This window comes from Pseudorca crassidens, chromosome 8 (genome assembly GCF_039906515.1).
Source record: "Pseudorca crassidens isolate mPseCra1 chromosome 8, mPseCra1.hap1, whole genome shotgun sequence".
NCBI classification, from domain to species: domain Eukaryota; kingdom Metazoa; phylum Chordata; class Mammalia; order Artiodactyla; family Delphinidae; genus Pseudorca; species Pseudorca crassidens.
The window spans coordinates 72,699,081-72,710,173 of NC_090303.1; the positions used below are offsets into that span (position 1 = coordinate 72,699,081).

General features: G+C 37.2%; 1 non-coding gene across 1 annotated transcript; it reads left to right on the forward strand.

Annotated features, from left to right (window-relative positions):
* Positions 1–8,569: 8,569 nt before the first annotated feature.
* LOC137229586 (U4 spliceosomal RNA) lies at positions 8,570–8,706 on the forward strand. Its single transcript, XR_010945746.1, has one exon. It is a non-coding gene; the product is annotated as a U4 spliceosomal RNA (small nuclear RNA).
* The last annotated feature ends 2,387 nt before the right edge of the window (positions 8,707–11,093 follow it).

Here is an 11,093-nt window from a genome sequence, read left to right on the forward strand (position 1 = left end):
TGCGTGGGTTTATCTTTGCGCTTTCTATCCTGTTCCATTGATCTATATTTCTGTTTTTGTGCCAGTACCATACTGCCTTGATTACTGTAGCTTTGTAGTATAGTCTGAAGTCTGGGAGCCTGATTCCTCCAGCTCCGTTTTTCTTTCTCAAGATTGCTTTGACTATTCAGGACCGTTTCTGTTTCCATACAAATTGTAAATTTTTTTGTTCTAGTTTGTGAAAAATGCCAGTGGTAGTTTGATAGGGATTGCATTGAATCTGTAGATTGCTTTGGATAGTATAGTCATTTTCACTATGTTGATTCTTCCAATCCAAGAACACGGTATTTCTCTCCATCTATTTGTATCATTAATTTCTTTCAATGTCTTTTAATTTTCTGCATGCAGGTCTTTTCTCTCGTTAGGTAGGTTTATTCCTACATATTTTATTCTTTTTGTTGCAATGGTAAATGGGAGTGTTTTCTTAATTTCACTTTAAGATTTTTCATGATTAGTGTATAGGAATGCAGGAGATTTCTGTGCATTCATTTTGTATCCTGCTACTTTACCAAATTCATTGACTAGCTCTAGTAGTTTTTTGGTAGCATCTTTGGGATTCTCTATGTATACTATCATGTCATCTGCAAACAGTGACAGCTTTACTTCTCCTTTTCCGATTTGGATTCCTTTTATTTCTTTTTCTTCTCTGATTGCTGTGGCTAAAACTTCCAAAACTATGTTGAATAAGAGTGGTGAGAGTGGGCAACCTTGTCTTATTCCTGATCTTAAAGGAAATGGTTTCAGTTTTTCACCATTGAGGATGATGTTGACTGTGGGTTTGTCATGTATGGCCTTTATTATGTTGAGATAAGTTCCCTCTGTGGCTACTTTCTGCAGGGTTTTTATCATAAATGGGTGTTGAATTTTGTCGAAAGCTTTCTCTGCATCTATTGAGATGATCATATGGTTTTTCTCCTTCAATTTGTTAATATGGTGTATCACATTGATTGATCTGCATATATTGAAGAATCCTTGCATTCCTGGAATAAACCCTACTTGATCATGGTGTATGATCCCTTTAATGTGCTGTTGGATTCTGTTTGCTAGTATTTTGTTGAGGATTTTTGCATCTATGTTCATCAGTGATATTGGGCTGTAGTTTTCTTTCTTTGTGACATCCTTGTCTGGTTTTGGCATCAAGGTGATGGTGGCCTTGTAGAATGAGTTTGAGAGTGTTCCTCCCTCTGCTATATTTTGGGAGAGTCTGAGAAGGATAGGTATTAGCTCTTCTCTAAATGTTTGATAGAATTCGCCTGTGAAGCCATCTGGTCCTGGGCTTTTGTTTGTTGGAAGATTCTTAATCACAGTTTCAATTTCAGTGCTTGTGATTGGTCTGTTCATATTTTCTGTTTCTTCCTGATTCAGTCTCAGAAGGTTGTGCTTTTCTAAGAATTTGTCCATTTCTTCCAGGTTGTCCATTTTATTGGCATGTAGTTGCTTGTAGTCATCTCTCACGATCCTTTGTATTTCTGCAGTGTCAGTTGTTACTTCTCCTTTTTCATTTCTAATTCTGTTGATTTGAGTCTTCTCCCTTTTTTTCTTGATGAGTCTGGCTAAAGGTTTATCAATTTTGTTTACCTTCTCAAAGAACCAGCTTTTACTTTTATTGATCTTTGCTATCATTTCCTTCATTTCTTTTTCATTTATTTCTGATCTGATCTTTATGATTTCTTTCCTTCTGCTAACTTTGGGTATTTTTGTTCTTCTTTCTCTAATTGCTTTAGGTGTAAGGTTAGGTTGTTTATTTGAGATGTTTCTTGTTTCTTGAGATAGGATTGTATTGCTATAAACTTCCCTCTTAGAACTGCTTTTGCTGCATCCCATAGGTTTTGGGTCATCATGTTTTCATTGTCATTTGTTTCTAGGTTTTTTTTTGTTTTTTTTTTTTGCGGTACGCGGGCCTCTCACTGTTGTGGCCTCTCCCGTAGTGGAGCACAGGTTCCGGACGCGCAGGCTCAGTGGCCGTGGCTCATGGGCCGAGCCGCTCCGCAGCATGTGGGATCTTCCCGGACTGGGGCATGAACCAGCATCCCCTCATCGGCAGGCAGACTCTCAACCACTGCGCCACCAGGGAAGCCCCTATTTCTAGGTATTTTTTGATTTCCTCTTTGATTTCTTCAGTGATATCTTGGTTATTAAATAATGTATTGTTAGCCTCCATGTGTTTGTATATTTTATGGATTTTTTCCATAATTGATGTCTAGTCTCATAGTGTTGTGGTCTGAAAAGATAGTTGATACGATTTCAATTTTCTTAAATTTACCAAGGCTTGATTTGTGACCCAAGATATGATCTATCCTGGAGAATGTTCCATGAGCAGTTGAGAAGAAATTGTATTCTCTTGTTTTTGGATGGAATGTCCTATAAATATCAATTAAGTCCATCTTGTTTAAAAGATCATTTAGGGCTTCCCTGGTGGCGCAGTGTTTGAGAGTCCGCCTGCCGATGCAGGGGGCGCGGGTTCGTGCCCCAGTCCAGGAGGATCCCACATGCCATGGAGCGGCTGGGCCCGTGGGCCGTGGCCGCTGAGCCTGTGCATCCAGAGCCTGTGTGTCCAGAGCCTGTGCTCTGCAACGGGAGAGGCCACAGCCGTGAGAGGCCCGCGTACGGCAAAAAAAATAAAAAAGATCATTTAAAGCTTGTTTATTCCTTATTTATTTTTTTCTGTGTGATGTGTCCATTGGTGAAATTGAGGTGTTAAACTCCCCTACTATGATTTTGTTACTGTCAGTTTCCCCTTTTATGGCTCTTAGTATTTGCCTTATGTATTGAGGTGCTCCTATGTTGGGTGCATAAATATTTACAATTGTTATATCTTCTTCTTGGATTGATCCCTTGATCATTATGTACTGTCATTCTTTGTCTCTTGCAATAGTCTTTGTTTTAAAGTCTATTTTGTCCGATATGAGAATTGCTATTCCATCTTTCTTTTGATTTCCATTTGCAGGGAATATATTTTTCCATCCCCTCACTTTCAGTCTGTATGTGTCCCTTGGTCTGAAGTGGGTCTCTTGTAGACAGCATATATACGGGTCTTTTTTTTTTGTATCCATTCAGCCAGCCTATGTCTTTTGGTTGGAGCATTTAATCCATTTACATTTAAGGTAATTATCAATATGTATGTTCCTATTACCATTTTCTTAATTGTTTTGGGTTTGTTATTGTAGGTCTTTTCCTTCTCTTGTGTTTCCTGCTTAGAGAAGTTCCTTTAGCATTTGCTGTAAAGCTGATTTGGTGGTGCTGAATTCTCTTAGCTATTGCTTATCTGTAAAGGTTTTAATTTCTCCATCAAATCTGAATGAAATCCTTGCTGGTAGACTAATCTTGGTTGTAGGTTTTTCCCCTTCATCACTTTAAATATGTCCTGCCAGTCCCTTCTGGCTTGCAGAGTTTCTGCTGAAAGATCTGCTGTTAACCTTATGAGGATTCCCTTGTATGTTATTTGTTGTTTTTCCCTTGCTGCTTTTAATATTTTTTCTTTGTATTTAATTTTTGATCATTTGAATAATTTGTGTCTTGGTGTGTTTCTCCTGAGATTTATCCTGTATGAGACTCTCTGTGCTTCCTGGACTTGATTAACTGTTTCCTTCCCATATTAGGGAAGTTTTCAACTATAATCTCTTCAAATATTTTCTCAGTCCCCTTCTTTTTCTCTTCTTCTTCGGAACCCCTATAATTTGAATGTTGTTGCATTTACTGTTGTCCCAGAGGTTTCTGAGACTGTCCTCGATTCTTTTCATTCTTTTTTCTTTATTCTTCTCTGCTGTAGTTATTTTCACTATTTTATCTTCCAGGTCACTTATGTGTTCTTCTGCCTCAATTATTCTGCTATTGATCCCTTCTAGAGAATTTTAAATTTCATTTATTGGGTTGTTCATCATTGTTTATTTGTTCTTTATTTCTTTTTTGTCCTTATTAAACGTTTCTTGTATTTTCTCCATTCTATTTCCAAGATTTTGGATCATATTTACTATCATTACTCTGAATTCTTTTTCAGGTAGACTGCCTATTTCCTCTTCATTTGTTTGGTCTAGTGGGTTTTTACCCTGTTCCTTCATCTGCTGTGTGTTTCTCTGTCTTCTCATTTTGCTTAACTTACTTTGTTTGGGGTCTTCTTTTCACAGGCTGCAGGTTCATAGTTCCTGTTGTTTTTGGTGTCTTCCCCCATTGGGTAAGGTTGGTTCAGTGGGTGGTGTAGGCTTCCTGGTGGAGGGGACTAGTGCCTGTGTTCTGGTGGATGAGGCTGGATCTTGTCTTTCTGGTCATCAGGTCCACGTCTGGTGGTGTTTTTTGGGGTGTCTGTGACCTTATTATGATTTTAGGCTGCTTTTCTGCTAATGGGTGGGCTTGTGTTTCTGTCTTGCTAGTTGTTTGGCATAGAGTGTCCCGCACTGTAGCTTGCTGGTCATTGAGTGGAGCTGGGTCTTGGCATTGAGATGGAGATCTCTGCGAGATTTTCACCATTTGATATTACATGGAGCTGGGAGGTCTCTTGTGGACCAGTGTCCTGAACTTGGCTCTCCCACCTCAGAAGCAGAGCCCTGATGTGTGGCTGGAGCACCAAAAGCCTGTCATCCACATGGCTCAGAATAAAAGGGAGGAAAAAAAAGAAAGAAAGAGGAAGATAAAATAAAATAAAATTTAATTTAATTAAAAAGTTATTAAAATAAAAAATAATTATTAAAAATTTTTTTGAAAAGTAATAAAAGAAAAAAGAAGAAAGAAATAAGAGAGCAACCAAACCAAAAAACAAATCCACCAATGATAACAAGTGCCAAAAACTATATTAAAGAAAGAAACTGACAGACAGAACCCTAGGACAAATGGTAAAAGCAAAGCTATACAGACAAAATCACAGAAAGTCTACCACCTCAATTTTGGGATGATTCGTTGTCTATTCAGGTGTTCCACAGATGCAGGGTACATCAATTTGACTGTGCAGATTTAATCCGCTGCTCCTGGCTGCTGGGAGAAATTTCCCTTTCTCTTCTTTGTTTGCCCAGCTCCGGGGATTCAGCTTTGGATTCGGCCCCGCCTCTGCGTGTAGGTCGCCTGAGGGCGTCTTTTGGGAGGTCTGAGGTCTTCTGCCAGCATTCAGTGGGTGTTCTGTAGGAGTTGTTCCACATGTAGATGTATTTCTGATGTATTTTGGGGAGGAAGGTGATCTGCACTTCTTACTCCTCCGCCATCTTGAAGCTCCTCTAAGTTACTTTTTATTGTATTTTATTTTAGGGAGCATCTTGGTGGACCAGTTATACAGAAGACAGTTTAGAGAAAGTTACTCTGACACTGCGTTGGATACTGACAGAGCTGTCTGATGCTACACATCTGTGTGGGTTATTTGGATCAAATATTTTCAACTTTAACTGCATTTTGGAATTACCTGGGGAATTATTAAAATTCACAGATGTCTTTGCCACACCCGAAGCCAACTTAATCAACATCTCTAGGGATAAGACCAGGTATTAGAGTTAAAAAAAGAAAATCTCAGATGATTCTGATGTGCTCATGAGGTTGAAAACCATTATTTAGAAAGCAAAATGTTAGATATATTCTAAGTTATTGGCTACCAATAATAGCTAACATTTATTGTAAATTTTGTGCTAAGCATTTTCCTCCTGTGTTCTGTAACTAAATCCTTGTGGTTATTTTGTAAGGCAGATGCCATTATTATCCTCTTTTGTGGATAATAAAAGTAAGGCATTAGAGAGAAAGAGCAATTTGCCCAAGGACGTGCAAGTTGTGAGTTAGGGGCTTCCTGTCTAGGCACTGTGATTCCAGAGTTTGGGCATTTAACCACTACTTCCCTAAATTCCTCTTTTGACAGACTCTATATGCTTAAAACTAAGACGTTATCTTCACTCACTATGATAAATGCTAACAGGAACTCGAATTAATTCAGTGCTAAGTTCTTCTACCCACAAAATCAAATACTTTACTATTTTGATCATAGTAATATATTTTTGTATTTTTTAATCTACTCCATCAGAGACTTCTGTTAATAGTTGTACACATAGAATGTAACAAAAGTTGTTCCCCGTCCTCCCTCCCACATTTGACAGTGAAATAGGGAAGTGATTTTGGCCAAATCTTCATGCGAGTAAAAAGACATTAAGGCTGATTCAGGTAGTCAAAATAACACAGCCCTGTTTTCTCTTGGGTTGTAAACTGTATTTGCTGAATTCACGTCAACTAAGTATAGAAAAAAAAAATCTCTTAATCTAATGATCATTCCCTATTATAGCAAAACCTCAGTTGAATGGATGCCAAATAATGGCACTTTTAAATAATTGGGAACATTTTTTAACATTTTATTTCTTCTTCATTGAGAAGTAAAGGAAGAGCAAGTAGTTTGGAATCAGGGGCCTTCAAAAGGTTCATCGCTATTGTTCCTTCTTTTGAAATTCTATCCCACTAATTATCTGCATATTTAAATAATGTTAGTTTTCTCTTGGAATCCTTTAGAAATCAACACAGTGCTGGCTGGTATGACCTCAGAATCAGGAAGACAGCTAATCTTCCATTTGGAATTTAGGACATGCAAACTTGTATTGCTATTTATTCTTCTTTCTCTCTTAAACATCCATACTGTTGCTGCAATTAGATATTAAGTCCCTAGGGTCTGTACATTCTTTCCCTTTTGAGTCTCAGCTCCTAGCAATAAACACATAAGGATTGCTGGGTGATGATGGGAGGAATACAGAACCAATCTCCTGTGCAGCTGGCTTTTACAACTGTGACATACAAGCAAATTGATATTCTTCAGGAATTTTAAGGTCATTATTGACATATGTTTACTATGCAGTATTTACAGTGCTATTTTTAATATTTATTTTTAAATATTTAGGCTGTAACATGTGATATCATTCTTTCCCTGTGTTTACACTATATTAATGTTACAGGCTATATCATATCTCCCCTCTCCCCAAATTCATATTTGAAGTTCTAACCCCAAGTATCTCAAGATGTGACTGTATTTGGAAATAGGGTCTTGAAAAGGCAATTAGATTGAAATGAGGTCATTAGGGTGGGCCCTAATCCAATATGACTGGTGTTTTTTATAGGAAGAGGAGACTGGGATACTGACAGGCTCAGAGAGAAGGTCATGTAAAGACACAGGCAGAAGACAGCCATCTGCAAACCAAAATAGTTGCCTCAGAAGAAACCAACCCTGCCAACATCTTGATCTAGGACTTCTGGCTTCCAGAATTGTGAGAAATTTCATTTCTATTGTTTAAGTCTGTGGTACTTTGTTATGACAGGCCTAGCAAACTAATACAACTAATTTAGCCTATTATAATCTTATGAGCCTACTTGCTGTTCCAGGTAAAATAATAATGTCTTACATTTCTTTAGTACTTTTAGCATTATTAAGTTATTCAGCATTCTATTTTGTTGTCTGTTTGGGTTTCCATAACCCCTGGACAGAATACAAGGTAGATCTCTATTTCTCCTTCTCTCCTTTCCTGGAACAAAATTTAACCCAAAATGAACAAAGCAAATGGCGTCCTTCCTGATACCTAGGTGTGAATTTATGTAAAGGTGAATTTTTATTTGGGAACTTTTAAAAACTAACCTTCTGTTTTGAAAGGAAAAAAAGAAAGGATTCTTCCCAAAATATATACAACAAGATACGAATATTTAGGAACTAAGTATGATGATTTTTAATGTCACCCTAAAGCTCAGATTAGCCATCGGAAGGCTTTGGTGCAGAACCTGGCCCTCTTGGTGATGGATGTCAGATCTAGAGGCCTGTGTGGGCTCCCAGAGTTTTGAACATTAAAGACTGGGATGCTGTACAAGTTTCCTGAAAACTTTTACTGGATACCAAACATAGTTTTTTAAATTGGCCTTCAAATATGTCCTTGTAAAAGAATTTCACACCAGATATCAATAAGTACCAATAATTTTCAAGGGTCTAATTTTGTTGTGTAACAGACATTTTCTGTATTTAAATATTTCTTTTTTCTCCCCTCCATCATACAATGTCTTTTAGTTTTGCCCTGTTCTCCTCTAACAAACTTCCATTTCTAACCGCAGCTCAGTAACTTTATCTCTTTAACTTCATAACTTATAAAATGGGTAGAATAATAACCCTTGCTTTATAAACATTGTTTTCAGGTTGCAGAGGGTGAAACACATAAAGCATTTACTAGCTTGATGTTCATATTCTAGGAACTCAAATAACTGTGAGCATTATTATTATAATAACAATTAAAATATCTTTCAGTAGGTCTCTATGTATGTAACTATTTGTGAATTCACATAAAGATAAATTATCATGTGGAGCAGTTATAGAATAATTTTCAATATACTTGAAAAAATAGTTAAAAGATTTGTAGATAATATAAAGAAATGAGTATTTCAGATAATGTAGTGAAAAGCTGTTTATATGCAATATTTTGCTTAATCTTCAGAAAAACCTTCTGAATAGGTATTATTAACTCCTTTTTACAGGTGTGAAATCTGGGTCTCAGTAGGAACATCCATGACCTGTCCCAGCAAAATCAGACAGAAGTTAGTGAAGCTCAGCTTTGCACAGTGGCTCTATCTTAGCTAATGAGGTTTATCCGAGGTGCAATTATTGCTAATTGAAAACTTCTCTCTAACGCTGAAAGGGTGTGACATATAGTCAGCCTTGGCAATGTTTGAGAGTCTCTACAGAGACTGAATTAAAAAAAAAAAAAAAAAGTTAGGGAAGCTGGAGCTCAAACTCAGGCTTTCACTTCAATCCAGTGTTCTTTCCAGTCTGCCACACGTGAATTTCAGGGATTTTTAACTGGCCGTTCCTGCTTGTTAAGCTCTAAAACAAATCACAACATAGAAATATTGTGTGCCGTACTATTTATTTTATTACCTTCTATTTTTCAATAAATAACAAACTGTAATGATATACTTGGGGCTCTTAACTTTCATTATTCGTAATTCAACACCTAATTCTCTCCCACTCCTGAGGCTCCTCTTACAACACAGACGATATGTCAGCTGCTCTCTGAGGGACATCATTAGACACGGTGAGAGTAAGTCCTTGCTATGTCTCCTGTAACGATGGGAGCTTGTTGTTCATTCCTTTTAAAAGGATCCCCTCTCTTCCTCTCAGATTGCAAATCAAAACTTGATAGACTTCTTTACTAATGCTTCATTTTTTCCCCATAGATACTGTCAATTTTGTAATTAAATACAGTTTTCTCCTTGATGGCTCAAGCTTAGAGCACATTTTAAGTTCATCCTTTGCAAGTGGATACCACCTCGTGTATCTTGTGTCTTGCCCTCATTCCTGGTTCCTTCTTTCTTTCCTCCTTCATGTTCTTTTCCTTCCATTCTTCCTACAAGTTGGATATTATTTTTATTTTGCTACACTGTATCTTTGTATATACCTAAAATCCTTCTTGAACAAATCAATCAAGCAATGGTGGCTTTTGTATGTAATTAACCATCTGATTTCGGGATACCTGGCTGTTCCAAAGAAAAACCCAGAGATGTCATGTTCTTTATTTTGTTTTGGTTCACCCAGCTGACTTACAGGGTAACAACCTTGGGATCTAAAAATAAGAGATTCAGCACTGCTTCTGAGCAGCAAATATGCTCATAAAGTGATTAAGTATCCCTGCAGAAAGTTGTAAGCAAGTTTGTCTATGTGAGAATTATTAAGCCACAGAACACTTTGTTGAGGAAAAAGTAGGGAGAAAATAAAGCCTTTCTTATTAGTCATTTGAAAAAGAAAACTAGACAAGGCATTAAAAATTATACCATGGAAAAACTGCTCTGCTAAAAACTGGATTGACTGGAAAACCCAAGACTGTTAGTGAAATCTCCCATTCATAAATCAAATGATTGGATGAAGATTCTGCTTAGCAAAAAAATAATAATTATTATTCCTTTACATAATATGTTAGTCTCTCACAAAACATGTATTTAAAATATTTCAAATAGTGCCATCCAACTGCCTTCCTTTTCCACTGACCTCCTACCCAGCACCTTTAGATTGGGCAGCAGGAGATGCTGTAGTGAACATATTATCTTTATAATTTCACAAGCCCCTCAGCTGGAGTTCAGGCTCAATTCTCACAATTTAATCCTATCTGCCAAAGAATTTTTAAACTACATAACTGACAAATAACCTGAGCTGTAATTTATGGATCTTTCCTCCGTGGGAAATAGTTACAGCTGGTTTTTAATACAAATTGCCTTACAATGTTGTAAAAGCTGAGTGATCTTACCAAGACCAACTGACTCCAGAAACAGAAACAAAAAAATAAAACACAAGAGCAACATCAAAACAGTTGCTAAGCCTTGTGTCTCTAATAAAGGACAAATTCTGGATCTAGTTACATATTTCATCCTCAGCCTAATCTTATTATGTTTGTTTGTTGTTGTTTTTTAACATTTCATTGATACTCTTCCAATTCTTCTCCCAAAAAGGTATTATGGTCACATCATTGTTTATTTTCCTGATTGGAATATTATTGCTTTAGTAAAAAATTCTATGTAATGCATTTAGATAGTGACATTCTTTGAGTTGCACATGTATACAGTTGACCCTTGAAAAACATGGGTTTGAATAGTGCTGGTTCACTTACGCATGGGATTCTTCAATAGTAAGTACTACAGTACTACATGATCCAGGGATGGTTGAATCCAGGGATACAGAACGATGGATATGGAGAATGACTGTAAGTTATATTTGGATTTTCAACTGCAGGAAGTGTTGGCACCCCTGACCCCTGCGTCGTTCAAGGGTCAACTGTATTTGGAAAAGACGTCAATTTTTTGCCTCATTTATGTGTCAAAACTCAATAATGCCTGTCCAGATTTCCCCATGTATCCAGTTGCTTATTCGACATGCACATCCAGGCTCTTCAAAAGATGGACAGCAGATCTAAAACTGCATTCATCATCATCTTTCCCCATACCTTGTCCTCTTTCCATGGTCCTATTTCACTGAATTCCATGGTTATTTTGCTTTCCCTCACTGAGTACATTCAATCCAATACCTCCTCTAAAGCTTGGAACTCCATCCTCTCTCCTTCCCCAGTGCTGTTGCAACCTCTCAC